We start from the raw sequence: 23,089 nt of genomic DNA, 5'->3' as shown, positions 1-23,089 counted from the left end.
ATTTTGAGGACTGAGGGGTGCCTGATCCAAGCAGCGGTATTTTCAATCACCTCGTATGCATTCAAAAGTTAGGCAATGAATAAGAAACACAGATGAAGAACTGATGCCTTTGAATCATGGTTTGGCAAACAATACTGAAGATACCATGGACTGCCAAAGAATGAACAAATCTCTGTTGGAAGAACTTCAGACAGACTGACCGTTTAAAGTGAGAATGATGAGACTTTGTTTCTCTCATTTTGGACATGCTTTTTTTTTTTTTTTCCAGGAGGAACCAGTTCCCGGAGTAGGATATTATGCTTGGTAAAGAAAAGGGTCAACGAAAAAGAAAAAGTCGCTCAACGAGATGGATTGACAGTAGCTGCAACAATGGACTCAAACACAGCAGCTATTGCTAAGATCGTGTAGGACTGGGCAGTATTTCACTCTGCTGCACGATGGGTCGTTGTGAGCTGGAACCGACTCGACGGCACCTAACATCAACAAAGGAAAAAGTGCTAGGTAATTTTTGGGGGGGGGGAGGTTGGAGTGGTGAATGAAGATCGTTATTCCCAATAAATAGTGTAATTATCACTAAAGCTGCCTTAAACTAAATACTTTTCATATTTCAGGAAACAGACATCTACTGAACAGCCTAATGTACTACGCAACAAACTATCGCTGAGTTTACCTAAAAACAATTCAATTCGCATGTTTGGACCTTGGTAAATGTTCACTGGTAATATCTGAAAACTGCAGAAAGGAAATGCATTTTCTAAGCATGTTTGGATAACAATGACCTAATCAAAAGATGGAATGACCTCAAATTAAATATTTAAAATAATTTTAATAATTCTTAATTGATTGTCTGTAAATCTTCCCCTAATTGTGACCATTGGTATGAAGTATGGAGGAGATCTGAACAGCATTTCTGCTTTAATTAGACTTCCATGTATAATTAAATGAGCTTTCACTGCATTTTAGGAAAAGAAAACCAATTCCAGGAGAATTCTCCACTTTGTCTGGCATTTTAACAGAAATTAAAGCCTTATTGGGAAACATTTTACTGATCGCCTCATAAAAAACTTTCATGACAAAATTGACAATGCTGACCATTTTATGGTAAATGGAGATGTAAATACATAGGAAAATTTCTTGGAGAAACAAACCCAACATGCCTAGCGGACAGCTTTCTAGTATACCTTCATTATAATTATGAACAGCTAGCTGCATTTCTATTTTCTTAAGATATTATTTGATGAAGTATTTGTAAAGAATTGTGTTAAAACTAAACTCTGTGGATTTTGTTTTCATTTGATTTGTTTACCCTTTCCTTTGAATTTCACATACTTCAAATTCACTGTGGTTTTAATGGCTTCGAACAGTTCCACCTGGCACAGAGTATCATTTGTTTGTTCAAAATGACCTTTATTTTCTTGAGAAAGAAAGGCGACATGGTTTTTCCAGGTCTCCGTAGCTGTATGTGAGAGCTAGTTGCTAGAGTGAAAAAAAAGGATCGGAGTGACATATTTACTTTTTAAAACAGAAAAAGTGTAAACAGTTTTATATTCGTTTTAGTTTTATAAGGGTTGCCCTCTCCTCAGTTATTTAAATATGGATAGAAGTAAATTCTTTCAAGATTAGTACAAAGCCAAATGCTGGATTTAGTGAACGAACTTACCAATAGATTTCCTAATAAGGATAATAAATGGGGCGGAGGGAGGAGTTAAAACAAATAAATCAAGAAAGTCCCTGTAAAATCATAAAAAGTTAGAGCTTGCAGTTTTCTTGGAAACTGGTCGAGATTCTTTAGATTTCAGATAAATAAGCTGGATTGTTTAAGTAATTTTCCCAGAATCATATAATTAGGAAATTTTGCAGAGCTATCTTTGAGCTTGAATAATTTTGTGCCAAATAAACACCATGACATAACCGATCCCCTAGCACTTAGGCGATTGAACGGTAAACTTTGCGTTAACATTTCTTATAACTTTTTCCTCAAGACTAAGAGTGAGCAATCCCTGCTACGCCAGTACATTCCTGACTTAACAAGATTGTTTATTTACAAACTTTCGTCTTAGCCAAGGATTTGCTTTCTCCATGTAATCACTGCCTTCAGAGTGGTCTCTTCCCATTCACTCTTGGCATCTTCCTTCTTTCATCCTTCTCTTGCCCAATACAAGAGGAGAGTGTGCCGCTCTTCTTCCACAGTCCTGAATGATGGGCCAACAGAAGCTGAAGAGTCAAAGATGGCACTATGCCCATTAAGACCTCAATGCCGCCCCAGTGCCTCCAGGGAGACACACGCTGAAGGACGCAGAACTGAAAGGACAAAAAACAAAGGCATATTTCCTGTGCCTCTGTCTCAAATACAGACTTACAGTACTAAGTAAAGGAATAATTTACTTGGGACTCGAATACATTGTGGTTAAGAAATTTCAACCTGCACTCCCAGCCCAGCTCCACAATTTACTATCTGTTGTGTAATCTCTGTGAGCCCCAGTTTCATCATTTGTAAAATGGGAATAGGAAGAGAATATTCCCCATAGGGTTGTTATTAAAATGAATCATGATCGTGTGCGTAAAGCATTTGGCATGTTGCCTGGAGTCTCAAAAATGTTTGCTCTTAATTTTAGGAGTGATTTTACTTTGAAAGGCAAGCTAATTCTATCATGAATTTCTCTCTTTTTTTCAGTTTTTCCGCTCTTGCATCTCGGAAATGAGAAATAGGAGGCAATCAAGCATACAGAATCTTGCCAGTTTGCTTTGTTATGACAGTGCATTTCCATTTTCCACTATCTAATTATTTAAATGGACATGAATTGAAGGGCAGGAAAGACAGAAAAATATTTTTTGATGCATTTTTTAGTTGCATCGCAGCATGTAAAACATAAGTAACATGTCTTATTTCAAATGTTAATATCTCTTTTCTACTAAATATCTGCTATTTATTGTGGAAGTACTTATTGGTGCACATGTAAAAATCTAGTTACCATGGTGATAAGATCCTGTTCTTGCTCTTAGCTGTAGCCTCTTCTTTTTCCTTTATAAATTTATCCCATAATGTCTGTCTAAATTTCAAATTCTAATTGTTTGGCAAAATGATTATTTCAAATAATGAGATAAAAATTTATATAACTCTAGGGAAAAACTTTTTAGAGCTTTTAAGATTGTTGGTTTATTACTATAAATGAATTTCATCCTACTGATAACAGCCAATGTGTTTGGATTTGGATCTGGAGAAGAAGGAAAGATGTGACCAAAATTGTAGGTCACATTTATTAATCCTGAACTGCAAATAGGTCTGGAAATAGGTTAGATCAAAGATGAAATAGCCATCACAGCCTATTCATTCAGTAATCACTGATTTTACATATATGTATAAACCCAGTGCCTTCGAGTCGATTCAACTCATAGCGACCCTACAGGAGAGGGTAGAACTGCCCCACAGAGTTTCCAAGGAGCACCTGGTGGATTTGAACTGCCAACCCTTTGGTTATTGTTAAAATGATTGATGTATATATCTCAATCATTTTAACAAACTCTTTATACCTCCCCTTCTCCCTTTCGCTAGGAACTTCCAGCCATGAAGAATGCTTGCTGCACAGCTCAGACCAGTCACTTTGTGAGTACCATGTGGCTAGGGAAGAGGTGTAATTCAAGGATAATTGTGCAATGAATGACTACTGACCAGTCAGAACTTCTTAAGCATTTGAAAGAAAGCGTGCAGAGAATTTGGATTCAGGGCCACAATGACCATTTTAAACCATGTGAATTTTTGTGAGTAATGCCACAGTGGTTTGTAGCAGGAGGGATAGAGCAGACGTGGCAGAGAGCAGACATGAGAAATAATGACTCCAGAGAGATGGAAAAAGTAGCTACCTCAGGTCCTGATGGTTTTGCAATCCATGATTCACTTTCCATACGGCTGGTTGTGCCTTTTTCCCATGTTCCTTGAGTAAATTTCCTTTTTATTGAGTAGATTCCTATTATTTGTCACCAGAGAAGCTTCCTAATGACTACTCTTGGTGATGTACCATGCATAAAGATCTCCTGGAGCCTATGAATGCAGGTCATTATGAAAAGACACTATGCATCTACCTTGTTGGCACAGAGAGCAAAATGCTCTGCTCAGGGACTTAAAATGCCCAGTTTAATTGCTTGAAAATCAGCAAAATTTAGTGAGACTTTTTTAAGATTAACTCTTAGAGTTGAGTAATATTCTCAGGAATTGTCTAAAAATATTACCATTAAGGTACTGAGACACTTATAAAAGTTGACCCACATGAGAGTAATGCTTCATCTCTAATTAGCTTAGGTGTTGCATACTAAAAACTAACTCTGAACTCATTACTCACACACCCTTTTAAATTGAATGCAATGTTCAATTACAAACATAATAAACATTTAATAAAAGTTGGAATATATTCCCTTTTAATATTAAATTTAACCCAAACATATATTAAATTTTTCACTCCTTTAAGACTCCATTACCTACAGAGTAAAATCCAGATCTAGCATGGCATATGTAGCATAAACAAAACTTTAACATACATTTTCAAACTCAGCATCCTCATACTGGCTACCCTCAGAGCTATAATCACACAGAACCATTTGCAACTTGCACAGAATACCTTGTATTGACCATTCCATACCATCAAAAATAACATCCAAGTCCATAACAATTCCTATCTTCTCATTCTGTAGTATGGAGCTACATAGGGCCCAACACTGGGAGTAAACATCGATATGAGGAGATCAAAAATTAGGGGGAAATATGACAATTGGTGTTTGTTGTTTTTAAGAAGAGCAATTCATTTTATTTGAGATCTCAAAGTTAGAAAACAGGCATCAAACTTTAGCCAGAGATGTGTTTTCTTGTTCTTCTCCAGAGGACCTGCACAAGGAAAATGAATGGTTCTTGCTAGTGGCTAGTTAAGCTTACTGTCTTAGTCATCTAGTGCAGCTATAACAGAAGCACCAGAAGTGAATGGCTTTAACAAAGAGAAGTTTATTTTCTCACAGTCTAGTAGACTACAAGTCCAAATTCAGAGTGCCAGCTCCAGCGAAAGGCTTTCTCTCTTGTTGGCTCTGGAGGAAGGTCCTTGTCATCAATCTTTTCCTCAAAGGAGATTGGCTTATGACACAGTCTGATCTTGTAGATCTCATCAGTATAACTGCTGTTAATCCATCTCATTAACATCATAGTGATAGAACTTACAACCCTAGGAAAATCACATCAGATGACAAAATGGCGGACAATCATACAATGCTGGGAACCATGGCCCAGCAAATTGATACACATATTTTTGGGGGACAAAATTCAATCCATGACACTTACCATGTAATACTTATTTAATTTTCTAACTTTTTTTGTTAAGCAAGGTTGCCAGATGCAGAAAAATTGCTGACAGAACTTTTGAATGAAAGGATTTTTTGCATATGTATTGTTAGTTCTTGGAATTGGTATGTGACAGGGGATTAGAAGTCCAAGTCTGAAGCTCTTTATTTTGCAACCACTCCTCCTTGACATGGTTAGGTTCCAAAGACCAGGTTATTATGCAAAAATCGACACTATGCAAAAATGGAGGATGACCACATCAGATCACAAAAGGGAGGGTGACTGTATTATTACATAACAGTCAAACCACTGAGAATCATGGCTCAGCCAAGTTGATGCATAACCTTAACCACTACAGCCTGCATTACTCTTTCCTCATGCTTCAGCATTTGTTACTGCCAGAACATACATAGTTAGTGCACTAAAAAGTGGGATAGAAGATTTTTACTATTGTTGTAAATGCTAAATGTCAGATAGCAAGATAGTCGATAAGTGAGGAGTAGGTGTATTTTCAATGTTTATATGTGGGTTTATTTTTCTTCTCTATTTCCTTTCCCATTTCTTACTTTAGGCTCAGAAAAATATATGCTTGTTTGTTAGAAGTCAAGTCCCACTATAGTCAGAAATAAGAAGAGAACAAGGACTTTACGATATCTCAGGAAAAATTTTACTGCCATGAAAGAATTCATTGCTTCAAATTTGGCTTCTAACATATGAGCTTGAGAAATGCCAATGGCAGCAGCACAATGCTGAGCAAAGAGCGTTGGCTACCATGGGATTTAGAAAAAAAAGCACATGGCAGAGGTCATATTGCTTCTTGTTGAGCTGCTGGAAGCAGAGATTAGAAGGTTCAACAGCAAAATCACAGAACTAAGAAGACTGAATTCTAACAAAGCATGAGTAAAAAGCACATGGTAGTAAAATTAATCATTTACTAGAATTCCCCACCCCCCATTGAGTTTAAGTTCCTGGGTTGTGAACTTTGGATAACTAGTATGCACAGAATGAAGTTTTAGAAAGTGTTGAACCAAAAACATTTTCTCTTTTACCTTTCTCTGTCCCCCATTCCCCAGGAAACATAAAGTCTCTACTTTGATCTTTGATTGGTAGCAAAAACCTGTCTCTTGATTTTTATGTATAATGGTTTTTGAGAAATCACTGTGGTGGGTTTCTGTTGTTTTCACTGGCCCAGTATCCATTGCTCCATTTTTTGTAACTGGGTCTCAGTTTTTCTTCAGGCAATTATGTTTACTCCATTCCTTGTGTTTTCACATGGGCTGATGTCAACTCTTGGCTCCAGAGATAAGAACATGTCCACATAACCCAGGCCCAGTTAATAAGCTGACACATTTAGAGATGAGCGTGCAATATAAATCAAATCCAAGGTTTTTGTTTGTTTTTGGAATTCTGGAAAAAGCATCCCTTTATCTGCTGTAATTAAAACCTTAAAGAATTATGCAAACCTAAAGTTACTTAGGACCACCTTGTTGAAAGGTCTGCATGTGAATGAAGCCTACACAGAAGAATACAAAGTCAAGGAGATGAAAAAGGGAAAGAGAAGCTTGGTGGCACAGGTCGAACCCCTGGATCCAGGACTACCATATGCTGCTCCGCTACATATGACAGCAAATTTTATATTTAAGTATAAACCAGTTAAATTTGAAATCCTGGTTAATATAATCATTTTCTTTGAATTAATTTCTTATAAGAACTTGCATTTTTTCCCCTAAAGTTTTTGAGTAGAGAACGGGTTTTGTAACAATCTTAAGGTTTCTGTTTTCCATTTTGGAAAATGGGACAGCGTGAAATTTGGATTTGATTAAATAGAACCTTGGAAATGTGACAAATGTTGGTAGATGGTTCTAACAACAACCTTTTCAAGACCCAATTATTTTCTTCTTTGAAATTTTTACTGTTACTATGTGTTTTCACTAATGAAGGCATGCCAATTAAAGGACCAATTCAGAATTTTTGTCATGAGTTATGGATATTGATACCCATTATCTGGGATCACACGTGTTCCAGCAGACCCTGAATGACATAGATACTGCTGATACAAGTCAATGATAAAATCATTTATTTTCATTTTCTTAATTTTATTTCTTGATAATTTGTAAAACATAAGGCAAAACATGAAGGCATCTGGCAATGACTGTGCATACATTTTATTCTAGTCATTTTCTTCTTAGACTTTTTATTATTTTGTATGAAATTTTTCAAAACATATAAAATACCTGAAGACACCTGGCAATGTCTGTGAGACAGAGCCCCACAGTGCTGTATTCTTTACCTGGCTTCCTCCCCTACAGTGTTGTATTTAAAAATCATTTCCTTTGCTGGGATGCCCCTTCCCCTAGCTTTACATCTGAATCCTGCTTTTGCTTGGAGGTTATATGTAAGCCCCATTGCACCTGCTTAGTATGATTAAGAATGTTTCTGATGTAACTTGTATGAACTCCCTACTTGTAAACCCCTTTAAAAGTAACTTGCCTGCCTGCCCTTGGCGAGCAGCCTTGGCAGCAGCAGCTCTGACTGACTCCTTTTCCTTGTACAATGAAATAAAGTTGCCTTTCCTGTTCTCCCACCTCAGTCTCTCTCATTTATTGGACAAAATGAGTCAAGCTGAGCAAGAACCTGGGATTTCCACCTGGTGACATTTCTGGTGAGCCAGCCAGAAGCCATCTGCTTGATTCCTGAGATGGATCAGAACAGATAGGCCCCAATGTCTGGCACCACCAGGAGATTTCTCCTGGAGACCTTGGAGCAGCTCTGAAAGGCAATCCCCCCGGAACCCAAACAAAGGCTCTGTGAGACACGAAACACACCTGGGTTGTTTGGTAAGTGCCTAGGTAAGGCCTTCAAAGAGTCCCAAGAAGCAGGAGGAATTGACCACTGAGGGCATTATATTATTTGGTGACAGGGTAATTCCTAGGTGAGGCCTTAGAAAAGTCCCCCCAAAAGACAGGAGAAATTGACCACGGAGGGCATAAAAGGCTCAGGTGCCTGTTAACTTGGTGCACTAGATTAGGTTGTGTGAGTGTGTAAGTGTGTGTATCCAGAGAATGAGGAATGTTCATAGGATCCCAGAAGGCAGCCTGTTAAGATGCATCCTTAAAAGCTGGGAACAGAGGCTCGGACAGAAGTGGCTCTGGCAGTAGGCTTGTCACTTCCTACTTTTGCCCCTTTAAATATATGCCAAATAAAACCTTTCTTTTTGCTTTACTAAACTTTGTGGTGTTTTCACCCTACAAGAGTTCATGGTGTATTTGCTGCAGGAATTCTAAAACCATGAATCCGGTCGACCTTAAGGAGGTTTGGACTGCATGGCAGAGCAGGCAAAAAGAGAGGTCCTATCTTCTGGGTCCAAGCATTCGCACTCCATGTCCCTTCGACACCAACAGGGTGAGTGCTCTTGGAAAATGAACCTTTACTTGTTCTGTCTGTTATGTTTTCTTAAATTTTTTCCCATATATTTGTTTGAAAAACAAGTGGTTTGATTAAGGAGAATCTTTCTTAGATTTTTTCACTGATATCTAGTAACTCTTGGTGAACTGCAGTTTAGGTCTGGATTTGGGCATTGGAAACATTAAAGAGGCAATTCTATTTTCAAAGAGCTCTGAGCCCACTATAAGCCACAAAAATTCAGGCACAGGCTGTCCAGTAAAAGCCATTAGGGTGGTTGCCAGCACTCGTCATGAGAGTTAAAGACTCCTGAGATAGGATAAGGTTGTCACAAGACAGGCTAGAGCACCAGGCTGCCTAAAAAAAAACTATCACCCACAAACTCTCAAGCAACAAAGGTACACATTGGTTTAAGCAAAAAAGAAAAAAAAAATTTTTTTTTTTTAAGCAAAGCACTGTCCAAACCCTGTGGTGTTCCTCATTTGTTTTTTTTTTTTCCCCCCCTGTGGCTCAGAGAAAACCTGGAAAATAGTGCTCTGTTTTGGCAAATTTGCAGAGAGAAGTAGCAGCTCCTGTTTTTATAAAATTTGCAGGGAGAAGTGGTAGTTCCATACCTGTTTTATGATAAAGTTTCTTAATGAAGAATCATAATATTCCTCCAACCGATGTTCTGGCAAGTTAATAAGTTTTGTCTAAAACCTGTTATTTCTGTTTAATTGAGTCAATCTTACCAAAAATTGATATATACACTTTAAGAAACTAGAATCCTCATACCCTTGTTTTGTGTGGTATAGTTCGGTGAGTTTATGTGGTCTTTCTGTCTCGTTTTGGCCTGAGAGCTTGCTTCTGGTCTAGAGAATTGTGTCTAAGCTTCTGTCTTGTATCAGGTTGGAGGCTATGGCTGAGAATTGCTGTTTTTTTGTAAGACTGTCTTAGAACCTTAGTTCTTTCTTCATCCAAGAAAAACTGTCTTCAGTCTTATGATTTAGATTTTTAGTATCTACATTGAAAACCTATGTTTAAGTCAATCCTAAAAGCAAAACCTTTCTAAGTAACTTAACTAGATATTATATGATATGTGTTTCGTTTAAGGAAAAAGAATAATTTTGTCTTAAAGTAAAACTAGCAGTTCCAGAATGGGTAAAAAAGAAACATAGGACAAGCCTGGGAACCAGACAAATGTCTAAAGTTGAAGCTATGATTTTACAAAATAGAACAATATAGATTTTCTATTAGTTCTCTCAAGGAATCGTTTGTACCTTAAAAGATAAATGTTGCTATGTGTATATTACTTCTCTGAAGTTTTGCAAAATGCTGCTGAGACACATGAAAAGCCATTACTGACGCTGCTTATGTATGAACAAACACCTCACGAGATTTCGTTCCTAGGTTCAAAGACATTAGGGTCATGGTTTCTTTGGTTACTTCAGACAATTGGCATAATACTAGAGTTGATACTCTACCTCCTAGGTCACTGAATAGTGCCTGGAATCTTAAAAACCAGGTGGTGCCCAATTATCATTTATTGAGAATTTTTGATCAAAGATTCTATAACAAGGTTATGACCCAAAAGAAAGAATGAAAAAAGAGTCAAAATTCCCCTGGAATCCAGATTTCTGGCTTTCATGGAGGTTAGGGTAACCTACACAGGCCATCGCCTTTGGGTGTCCTTTTGAACTTCAAACTTTGGAGAAAAAGTTTTAAGAATTTTAAGAACTTTATCAGTCATTATGGGACAAATAACAGATGAAGCTCCTGATGAGATAAAACACAACAGTAATCTCTGACTTCGTTAGCTAAGGTGACAGGAAATAGCAAAGAACCCTAGATTTTTTATTAGCCCAAGAAAGTGTAGTCTGTGCTGTAGCAAATACTTCTTGTCGCATTTGGATAAATAACACAAGAGAAGTAGAATAGGATACACATAGAATTAGACAGCAAGCTACTTGGTTACACACTGTAACACCCTTATAAACATCACATTTATTTAGTTGGTTACCATCAGGAATAAGTACATGGGCTAGATCACTACTACAAAAGATAGTAATATTCTTAGTTTGCGTCCTGACAGTATTAGGCATAATAAAACTTATCTTTGATTGTCTTACACACTTAAAAAAGCCTCAGGCTGAAATGTTGATGTACATTGAGTCCGCTCACTTCTGTAAACAATTGATGAGAACGTTGCTCTTACTTAAGATCCTGGTGAAGAGCCAGATGGTATCCGGTGGAAAACCAGCACCATGAGTTTAAAGAGCCTGCCGAGGCACGGATCTAAGGGCTCTGCTAAGTCCAGGTATTAATACCTCTAATCTTCAATCAAGGGAAAAGAATGATTTAAGAGATAATATTAGAGCCATTATTCCCTGTCCTTGAGCATAAAGAATGTGACCCAGCTGGAGATGGATGCACAAAGACTCACAAAGACACATCAACTGGGCCCTGAGGTATAAAGACAATAGCTAAGACAATCTGGAAAAAAAAAAAAGAGAGAGAGAGAGAAAGAGGATCTTTTAGGGAGACAGTCACAGAAACATGGCATAAAAGCCACTCTTTTTCTCTTAATATTTAGTAAGTAGTCAGTTATAAACCAACAAGCGGTCATGACGTAGCCACAAGGAAAGGCCTAAGTTCAATATTTGCCCCTCCCCAAGAATATGCCAAACAACTCCGAGCCAGGCTATAAATAGTTCAAAATGGACACTGGTCTTGAATGACCAATGTCCAAAAAGAAATGGGAGGAGTGAGACAGAGCCCCCACAGTGCTGTATTCTTTACCTGGCTTCCTCCCCTACCGTGTTGTACTGAAAAATCCTTTCCTTTGCTGAGATCCCCTCTCCCCCAGGTTTACATCTGAACCCTGCTTTTGCTTGGAGGTTATATGTAAACCCCATTACACCTGCTTAGTATGATTAAGAATGTTGCTGCTGTAACTTGTATGAACTCCTTACCTGTAAACCCCTTTAAAAGTAACTTGCCTGCCTGCCCTTGGTGAGCAGCCTTGGCAGCAGTAGCTCTGACTCCTTTTCCTTGTGCAAAGAAATAAAGGTGTCTTTCCTGTTCTCCCACCTCAGTCTCTTGTTTATTGGCCAATACAAGTCATGCCGAGCAAGAACCTGAAATTTCCACCCGGTAACACCTGCACATATATTTTGTTCTAGTCTCTTGTTATTAGTGCTTCATTCTCTGCATCACCTTCAAGATGCATTGACAGGAAAATGCATTCTTTCCATCCTTTTGGAGCTGGAGCCTATCTGGCACCCCTCTTACTCTTGGCTTGTGCGTCACCAGAAATGAGGATTTTCCTCTTCTGGCACTCAGAAAGCTGCCTACTGAGAGCAAACCTGAAAGAGAGTTAGTTACACTTTCTCCCCTGGATAATGTGCCACGTTGTAAAACTGTTTACAATTGCAAGGTCAATGAAAAAATACAGCAACTGATGCCACCATTTTGAGAGAGCACCTTCCAATCTCGTACCTATTCCGCCTCTGGTCAAAACGGTACATTTCTCCCGTAATGGAGTTGTATGCTGCAACTGCTCCTGGGCAAAGGAAATTATAGGAGGAACTATCTTTGTTCTTTCTTTTGACAACACTGATACCCTGTGGATTGCGGAGCTTCAACAAAATTGTCACAGGTTTATTGTCTTGCCACTTTACTGTTGACATGCATCCTTTCGTACAAAATCAAAATTCTCCATACTGTGAATTTTCTGTATCCTCAGCATGTATGGTATTCCCTTTCTATTTGCTCACACTGTACTGATAGCCTACAGTCCCACTTCAGTCAGGCTTTTATCAGACTACAGGATGTAAAATAATTATCAAAAGCAATAAGCCTCCTGACAGGGATCACAATAGAGGGTCCCAGACAGCTAGAGAAAAATGTGGAACAAAATTCTAACTCAAAAAGAAAGACCAGACTTGCTGGACTGACAAAGACTGGAGGAACTCTGAGAGTATGGCCCCTGGATCCCTTTCAGCTCAGTAATGAGGTCACTCCTGAGGTTCACCCTTCAGCCAAAGATTGAACAGACCCGTGGAACAAAACAAGACTAAAGGGGTGCACCACAGTCCTGGGGAGGGGACTGGAAGCCAGGAGGGAACAGAAAAGCTGATAATAGGAAACCCAGGGTTGAGAAAGGAGAGTGCAGACATGTCATGGGGTTGTTAACCAATAGAACACATAGAACGTGTATGTACTAACTGATGAGAAACTAGTTTGTTCTGTAAACTTTCATCTAAAGTTCAATTAAAAAAAAAGGCAAGGAGCCTCTGAGAATGGTACATGCATGGCATAGTCCCAGTACAACACTCTCACTGAGGGAGAGAGATGGCCATTGCCTCCGTCTTTTTCCCACAATAGATGTCAAAATGGCTCACAAATCCAGTTTTAGGATCACCCGAACATCACACTTCACGGTCATGTATTGTTTTATTGATGAATGATCCCTGAATAGCACCATGCTTTCATCAACTGCTAAGATACTTGATGGCACATACATCTCCTTTAGGTGGCTATTGAGAGTATCTATAATTGGGCACAGTCTGTGAAGCCAGTTGTAACCAGGTTCTCCTTTCACCACAGCTTTTGAATTGTCATCACGGTGTATGTTCTCAGGCAGTTTTTTAAATCTGCTCTTAGTCATTAGGTCTTGGATCAAACAACACCCACACCGGGGTTACTGACCAGTAAAGCTGTAGCTCAGGTATAATGCGTATACTCATCAGTATGTGCGTAACAATATATGCCTTTATTTCCATTATGGTTGTATACTGCTAATTTAGGGTGGACCTTCTAATAGTCTTCCCTTTATATTGTATGGAGTGCTCCTGGGTTGCATAAAGATTTGTTTGGCCCTTTATAGTTTGCAACATCTCTCCCATAAACACTGTCAGAAAATAATCTTCTCTGTCTTTGTGGGTCAAGTCTGTGTAAACCTGAGGATGTTGACTAAGTGAGGCAGTTAAATTTCAAAGTAGGAGACATCCTTGCTCTAGCCACCTTCATCATCATCACTGTCACCTACTCCATTCCTTTCCTTTGCATCATCCATTGCTTCCTCACCCTCTCTATCCAGTCGGTGTTGTTATGCCCACCTTCAGAACTTAACTCAGCTTCAACATCATCTAAAAGGCCTTCAAATGTATCATCATCACCTCCCTCATGGGAGTCTTCCTCATTGGCGGGAAGAAAAAAAAAAAATCTAGATGTCCCTGGGGGTCTTTAAACCCCTTGCCGTTTCTAAAACAGAGCGCTGTACCAGAAAAGAAATAGTTGTTGCTCCTAGAAAACTAGCATAACAACTATAGCATACTTCCAAGCAAACATGAGAATATACCCACTGCCGTCGAGTCCGTTCCGACTCATAGCGACCCTACAGGACAGAGTAGAACTGCCCAGTAGAGTTTGCAACGAGCGCCTGGCGGATTTGAACTGCCGACGTTTTGGTTAGAAGCCGTAGCCCTTAATCCCTACACCACCAGGGTTTCCCATAAGAATATAGAAGGAGAGAAAATTGCCTAGGTCAAGCCTCCTTCCTAAAAGAATAAAACCAAAGAAATTTGAATCTCAGGAAATTTATCACTACTATGTATTCTTCGGAGCTTTGGTGGCACAGAGGTTAAGAGCCGTGGTTGCTAACCAAAAGGTCGGCAGTTCGAATCCACCAGTCGCTACTTGGAAACCCTATGGGGCAGTTCTACTCTATCCTATAGGGTTGCTATGACTCGGAATTGACAGCAACTTTCTTTTTTTTGTTGTTTTATTACTGTGTATTCTTCATTACTACAAAACAGTACTTACATCCCAAATAAATTAAACTAAAGGAATTTGATTCTCAAGAAAATTATCACTACAATGTATTCTTCATTATAACAAAAGCAGTGCTAACAGGTAAGGGGAAACCCTGGTGGCATAGTGGTTAAGTGCTATGGCTGCTAACCAAAGAGTCAGCAGTTCGAATCCACCAGGCACTCCTTGAAAACTCTATGGAGCAGTTCTACTCTGTCCTATAGGGTCACTGTGAGTCGGAATCGACTCGACGGCACTGGGTTTGGTTTCGGTTTGGTTAACAGGTAAGGAGCAGAAGCAGTTGCCCCCGAATATTGCAGACCTGCTCACAGCGGTGCATTACACTGCTATATGGGGAAGCAATGATTGGGCCCTAAGATTAAATGCAGAGTAAGAATAGCTTGTAGGAGTTCAAGCCCCTTGTAAAATAACCACTGCAAGGCATTATTCCTTGTTGCAAAGGCATTACTTACTGTTCAGAAGCTAGAAAAGCAGTCCTGAAAGATTTCAGATCAAAGATTCAAAGCAGAACAGAAAGCCAGTAACAGCTGAAAGCAGCTAATGGCTGGTGTCAGGTACAAAATGGCCACTGTGAATGAAGACTGGCAATAGCTTTTCTTGAGATAAGTGCCTTCTCAGGAGAGCATACTAACTGGGAAACATACTGTGGAAGCTTATCTCACAGAATTAAAGGCACACTGTCAAAAGTTGACAAAATTCACCCCATCCAGGTGACATCACCTAACACAATGCTCAATCTACACAAATATGAGGCTCCAACTCAGGGTCTTTGAGTTTCACGTGTTTCAAGTCTCCCACCTTGAGGCTAGATGTATTAAAATCAAACTACTGCCTTCGCAAAGAATTCCAGAGGCAAAAACATTTGTGGGGATACAGTTTGTCCCACAGGTCTTGAAAGGGATAACTGCTCAAAAAAAAAAAAACTAAAATTTCACCAAGCCCTCTGAATTAGAACCAGTGTTGCTGAGAATGAAAAAAAAATTGGGAGCAGAGAATTTTAGATTTTCTTCCTTTTTACTATAATTGAAAAGGGAAAATGGAATCAATATTTCTGTGTTGTTGCCTTGCATTAACCACATCTTTGTTACAGATTTTCAAAGTAATGTGAACAGTTTCATTCATTGATTGTCAGACTATGGCCCCAGCTGAATATGTAAAATATTCTTAAGTTCTTATACTTGAATATGCATAATTTAAAATGACACTGTGAAAAATTTATTGATTGTTTCCCATTATCTTACAGCTATGCACCGCTTGTTAATTAATGCAAATCCCAACGTATCACTTTTTCATTTGATTTCATTGTTTAGTATTCAAAGAAATGGCTATTTATACTCAAAGAAGTGGTATTTATTAGTTTGTTCAGAGAGAACTAGTTTATAGGCACATAATAATAGACATGGTAATGCTGAAGAGAAAGTAAACCAGATAATAACAGTCCCTGGCATTTAGGTGTCCTGAATCTGCATGTAGAACCTAGGTTTCATACCCCTTAGGTTATATGTGGTTTATTTTAAAGACTACATTGTACTGAAAAATGAAATACCCTACATTACTGAGATTAATGGCATAAAGGTCATGCCCACCGTCAGGAACATGCATGTAGTCAGATAAACTTGGGTTTATTGATGCTTGCTGCATCAAAACAAAAACCAAACCCATTGCAGTCAAGTCAATTCTGACTCATAGCAACCCTATAGGACAGAGTGGAACTGCCCTGTAAGGTTTCCAAGAAGCAGCTGGCGCATTCAATCTGCTGATCTTTTGGTTAGCATCCAAGCTCTTAACTACTGCACCACCAGGGCTCCAAGGGAGACCCTATATTATGGGTACCTGTGGGTGACTTAGTAAAAAGGTAATAGAAGGCACTTATTTAGGATTAGGGCTTGTGTAAGGTGATTTGAAAGAGGGTTTAAGAAAGCATGGTTTTGCTCCACATAGGGTGCTGTCTAGAAGAAGATGTAATTCTGTGATTGGGTTTCTTAATGAATTTTATCTCAGAGGCCAAAAGCACTAAGTGAAGCGTAAGCTGTAATTGATTTTTTTTTTTTTTAAAGCTATACTCACCTACGTTAGCTGGGAGGGGGAGATATTTGGTAATTTCTGTATTTGCACAATGATCTGGTTTGTATTTGTGCTCAAGCATGATTAGATTATGAACTGCTTTTGTTTTTGTCTTGTTTCACCGTGGTCACCGGTTCTGATGTTGGTGATTTGTGGGATAGTTTGTTTATCAGAAGAATACTCTGAACTAGCTATTAGTGCCAGGCCAGCTCTGGGTATCCTTCCTTCGAAGAATGGAGCGTGGCAAGTGCAGAAATAGTGAAAACTAATATTTGCTTTAGGAGTCCCTGGGTGGTGTAAATGGTTAATACGCTAAGCTGCCAAGTGAAAGGTCGGTGGTTCAAGCCCACTCAGAGGCATCTCAGAAAAATGTCCTGGTGATCTACTTCCAAAAAATAAGCTACTGAAAACCCTGTGGGGCATATTTCCCCTCTGATACACATGTGGTCACCCTGAGTCAAAATCATCATGACTCAGCGGTAACTGCTACTGGTAATACGTGCTTCAGAGAAAAATCTTGGCTGTTGCTGTTTCCTACCTCTCTAATTCTTCCTTTTCCTATGTATGGAAAGATTGGAAAACTTCGATGGTGAAAGAAATTTCATCACAGCACAGTATGATTGACAATGCCTTCTGTACTTTGTGTTAGTTGAGGACAAGCTCATGAATCAATGTAGATCAAGGTTTCACTTAGCTTAAGCACAAGTTCTCTCTGTCAAAATCCCATTTTCAGCAGAGTAGTTGGAAAGTGTTCTACATACATTTGCTTTTGTTTTTTCAATCTTTAGCTAGAAATTCAAGAATAGTTAAAAAAAGAGAGAGAGAATGAAATAATATTTTCCAGAGCTGAATAATGAACTCTTCTGTGTTACTTGAGACTAATTTTTAAGATTTTCTCTATCCTTACCCCTTCATTTTACTAACTTTACCCAAGGTCACATTCCGATTGGCTCAAACCCACTATAGTACACCAAAATATATTGTTCTTCTACTGAATATATATTTAGACACCCATCTGGGATTTTGGAACTCTGATCTTAAAAAAAAGAAAAAAAAATCACATGAATGAAATATCCTCTGCCATTACTCATAAAAGTAATATAAAGAGCTCTATAGATCACTGTCTCCTCAGTAATAGGTTTTGGAACACTCTACCTACTATTGTGTAATCATTTGTAATCTTTGCTAGCTCAGGGCAGACCAAACAGATATTCTTTCCCTAGCAGTTAGTTAGAATAGCCTTCTACCAACTGGAGTCTGATAGAAGTATTCCTGTAGTCATGGAAAGCTGGCCTTCTGTTTACAAGTCCAGTCTCCCATATGCTTGGGACCACTCATCCTCGATCTACAGGCTCAGCTTTAACTCAACCTCCTAGATGATTTGGGCCAAGGGCATAAAAAATATAAAGATCTGGAGATTTGTGCCTTGAAAGTTCAGTATCAAATTCACTTTACTGCTTTGCTGCTGGAACCCTGTCCATCTTGCATCCTAGTTCTGTTCAATATATCTGTTTGTTTTGTCCTTTATGACTTGCCTTAGCCTTGTAACCGGTACTCACTAATAGAGTTTCTGCTTTATACTTCCAAAGTTAGCTTTCAGCTAAAAATAACAGAAAACCCAACTCAACCTATGTAAACAGTAACAGGGGATTTATTGTTTCCCATTACCAGAAGGTTTGGAATAATTCAAGTTTCAAGGATTATTTGATTCAGCAGCCCCATGGTCTCATCAGGAACCTAGTTGCTCTTCACCTTTTCTCTGCCTTCCCCTGTGTCAAATCAATTCTAAGGCAAATGTAAATTTAATTAGAGTAATTCTAGCTCCTGCAATAGGCAATTCCTGCATTCTTAGAGGATTTACTCAATAAGAACTCATATCGTGCTCACGTCATCATCAAATGCCAATGATTCTGGCTGACCACCCTTCTGTCTTGTCATTCAGGGACCCAGGTTCCTTACAGCTTGTGGCTCCATCCTAAGTCCTCAGAGTTCTCTCCATCCAGTGAAAGAGAATACGGAAGAGGCATACCTGCTTCTTTATCCCTTTTCCCAGAAATAACACAGACTCCTCTGCTTATATTGCAGTTTCTAGATTCTAGTCACATGGGTATGTGATGTAAATGTTCCTCAGGTGATGGACTTAGCATTCTCTGCGATAGCTGACTTCCAGAAGATGGGAAAATGGCTATAGCACTTCCAGCATTCACATCACACCTCACATCATCCTGAATTAGAGTGTGAACTGGTTTCTAGCGAGTCTGTTAAGACTGAGAAAACCCTGTCCTCCATTTGTTGTTCATCTGCAAAAACTGAGTCTTAAGTCAATTACTCAGCCAGTCCTTTAGGCAGAGAAAGAATGTGTGCTGCTTTACAGGCACCAATCAATGTAAAAAGGATGGAGCCATCCTTAGCCCAATCAATCTTTCTCCTGTAACTAGGGCTAGGGTCAGCTTCAGTTGAAGAGCACAAACTGCACGCAGAAATTTAGATTACACATTGTATTGATGTTAGCAAAGGAGAATGAGAAATATCACCTAAGTCTCTTGTCTGAGATTTCTCTGTTACTTACGCCCTTAATTCTCCACCCTTGTACATCCCCAATCCTCTTGAGACTTGAAGTCAGACCCTAAGGTTTCAGTATGGAACATTATTATGTCTCTATTTCAGCATATATTCTGCTTCAAATTTTCTTAATGCCATATTTCATTGCCTGGCAAGATATCTGCCTATTTTCTACTGATCACATTATCAATCCAAGTCTCCACCCCGCAAACTTTACAAAACCAATTAATTATCTTAATGACATAGATCTTTTCTGGCTTTAATCCTTGCTATTCTCATTTTGGACTATCAGACCACTCTCTAGACCTGAGTGTTGACGTTCTGTGAGAACCAGGATGAAGTCTGATAACTTTGTCTTATTCCTTATGACCGAAATAACTGAGAATCTGATCATCTCCAGTTCTGACAGGGAACAGAGAAAAAGAAAAGAAGGTGGGAAGAAATATTTAGGGATTGCTATATAATATCGGAAAACCTGATGGTGTAGTGGTTAAGAGCTATGGCTGCTAACCAAAAGGTGAGCAGTTCAAATCCACCAGGCGCTCCTTGGAAACCCTATGGGGCAGTTCTATTCTGTACTATAGGGCCGCTATGAGTCAGAATTGACTCAACAGCAATGGGTCTGTTTGTTTGTTCTTTCATTTGTTTGTTTGTTGTTTGTTCGCTTGTTCGTTTGTTCAGTATGTCTGTTAGTTATCCAGTGTTGCTATAACAGAAATACCACAAGTGGATGGCTTTAACAAAGAGAAATTTATTTCTTCACAGTAAAGCAAGCTAAAAGTCCAAATCTGGGGTGTTGGCTCCAAAGGAAGACTATCTCTCTCTGTCTTCCTTCTTACCAATCTCCCCTGGGACTAGGAGCTTCTCTGAGCAGGGACCCCAGGTCCAAAGGATGTGCTCTGCTCTTGGCACTGCTTTCTTGGTGGTATGAGGTCCCCCTCTCTGTTAGCTCCCCTTTCCTTTTATCTCTTGAGGATAAGAGGTGGTGCAGGCCTCACCCCAGGGAAAATCCCTTTACACTGGTTGAGGGATGTGACCTGGGTAAGGCTGTTACAATCCCACCCTAATCCTCTTTAACATAAAATTACAATCACAAAATGGAGGGCAACCACAGAATACTGGGAATCATGGCCTAACAAGTTGATACACACATTTTTGGGGGGACACAATTCAATCCATGACAGTGTGTAATAACAGTATGTGCAATCATTTTCAAGCTCATAAATATAGTGGGCCTGGCAACTATATAAAGCCTTGTTTTACTGAACGTTCATAACATCCTTATGTGATAGAAAAAAAAAATTTTTTTTTTTTTGGGATAGATACTATGCATTTATTATTTTGTATATGAGGACAGAGAGATTTTGAAAGGCTTAATATCTTTCTAGAAACCCTGGTGGCATAGCGGTTAAGTGCTATAGCTACTAATCAAAGGGCAGGCAGTTCAAATCTGCCAGGCACTCCTTGGAGACTCTATGGGGCAGTTCTACTCTGTCCTATAGGGTTGCTATGAGTTGGAATCGACTCAACGGCACTGGGTTTGTTTTTTTTTTTTTTTTTTAATATCTTTCTCAATGTACATAGGCCATGCAAGGGAGGGGAAACAGGATATGGACCCAGGGTTCATGATTATGAAAAAAGACAGAGAAGGTAGATTGAGACTCCAAAAAGAAATGTGCCAATTTCTCATATTTTCTATCACTAGAGCATTTTTTTTTTTCTTCTTAAATGAAAATTTCATTTATTCTTTTAGTATTTTGGGATTGCTTATGAGTCTGAAGCAACTTCACAACAAATGGTTTCTTGGTTTTTTGGTTTAATATTGCAAAGCAATGTGCTAAGAACTCTGAGTGGGTAAAAAAATGAATTACATAGTGGTCTCAGGAAATGCCTTAAATAATATGGTAAAAAAGATATTAAAAAATAATATTTAAATGCAATATATTAAATATATAAACATATTTAAAACATTCAAATACATGCCATGTATATCTGTGTGTTTGTATTTGTGTGTGGTTGCCAATAGTTAACCATTCTAAGCAACTTAATTCTTTTTAATTGTGTTGTTGCAAAATGTGTATCGTTGTTTAGCGTGTTTGTATTTTGAAGTATTGGAAGTGGTGTTGTTTACATATCTCATTTTTCTCTTGCATTTTCCACTCAGCACCTGTGATGGTCAAGGTTGTGTGTCAACTTTGCTGGGCCGTGATTCACAGTGGTTTGGCAGTTGCAATGTAGTTTGGTAGTTCTGTAATGATAAAACTTAGCAGTTACATAATGGTGTAGTCAACTCACGAAGAGATCTGCTGAGAGCGACAAATCAGTTGAAGGAGAATTTCCCTGGGGATGTGGCCTGCCTCCAGTATATAAATCGATGTTCCATCAAGGCTCTAGCTCTGGATTCTGCATCCAGCTACTCATCGTCTGACCTCCAGCTCTTGAGACCTGAGCAAGCCACTTATCTGATGATTTGAGATTTGCCAGCCTCCACAGCCTGAGAACCAGCAGCCTGCTGTCTTACCTTCTGATCTTGGATTCATCAGCCTCCCCAGCTTATGAGCCAGCAGACTGCTATCTGACCATCTGACCTGCCGATCTTGGGTGCATCAGCCCCTGAAGTTATGTGAATCAGGAGAAGCCTCCAGTCTGATGCCTGACCCACAGACTTGGGACTTCCCACCATCTACAACCATGTGAGTGATTTCCTTGGTGTATGTATATATATATATATATATATATATATATATATATATATATATATATATATATATATATATATATATATATATATATACATATCACTGGTTTTGCTTCTCTAGAGAACCTAGCCTCAGACAGTACCCTATTTTTAAGGTCAGCCATGTAGCTATGCGTTCATCTAATCTATTGCTTCTATTTGCTGCATAATGCCTCATGGTGTGTATTCTTCACTTGTCATTCTCTTAGTGATGGAAACACAGAGTAGCTCCAACTCTACACCTCCACAAATAATACTTCATTGGATATCATCTTACATGTCACCCATGGACCACTGTGAGAATCTCCTCGAGATGTTCAAATACGGAAAAATTTATTGATTTCCAAAAAAAAAAATAAAAAATCTACTGTAATTTGAACTGGGAAAACATTGAATATATAAATTAGTATAGAAATAATTGATATTTTAATATCATCTCATCCAAGAACATTGCAAGTCTCTCCAGTTAAAGCTTTCTCTATAGATGTTTGGCTTAGCTAATGTTTAGAATATTTCTTAGTTTTTGTTCTTATTGTATGTTATTTTGATCTATATATCATATTTTTTAATTGTGTTTTCTAGCTGTTATTACTGGCATAGAAAAAGGTTATATAGTTGATTTATATTCAAAAAATTTGCTGAACACTTATTTGTTTTAATTATTTGTGTATTGACCCCCCTATTTTTTTTGGTAGATCAGCGTATGATCTATAAGTGAGAAGTTCTTATCTCTTCCCTTCTCACACTTCCACCTTTTTATGATTTTATTATAGCTTTGAACTAGACTTCTAGTATTATGTTAAATTATACCAGTCCTAATATACATCTCTCTCCTAAATTTAGTATTTGTTGTAGAGCATTTTACATACAAATTTACCAAGTTAAAGACGTCGCCTTGTCTTCCTAGGTTGCTAAAAAATTTTACCATAAAAGTCAAATGCTTTTTACATATTAATTGAGATGTTCATTACTTTTATTCTTTAGATAAGAGGTTGGCAAACTTTTTTGTAAAGGGCCAGAGAATAAATATTGTAGACTTGCCGGACAAGATACCATCTAGGTCTCATATTATTTATTCTTTGCTTTGTGTGTTTGCTTTGTTTGTTTATAACCTTTTAAATTTTAAAATGATTCTTAGCCCAAGAGCTGTATAAAAACAGGCTACAGGCTGAATTTGATATACAGATGGT

General features: G+C 38.5%; 1 long non-coding RNA gene across 1 annotated transcript; it reads left to right on the top strand.

The window, feature by feature from the left end:
• Window positions 1–374: 374 nt before the first annotated feature.
• Window positions 375–22,359, top strand: LOC126076845 (uncharacterized). The gene is made up of 6 exons (XR_007517613.1): window positions 375–501; window positions 3,554–3,604; window positions 7,911–8,157; window positions 8,596–8,722; window positions 21,327–21,855; window positions 22,109–22,359. It is a non-coding gene; the product is annotated as an uncharacterized LOC126076845 (long non-coding RNA).
• Window positions 22,360–23,089: the final 730 nt, after the last annotated feature.

Source organism: Elephas maximus, chromosome 5 (assembly GCF_024166365.1).
Source record: "Elephas maximus indicus isolate mEleMax1 chromosome 5, mEleMax1 primary haplotype, whole genome shotgun sequence".
In the NCBI taxonomy this organism is placed as follows: Eukaryota; Metazoa; Chordata; class Mammalia; order Proboscidea; family Elephantidae; genus Elephas; species Elephas maximus.
This window is presented reverse-complemented; position numbering and strand designations above follow the sequence as displayed.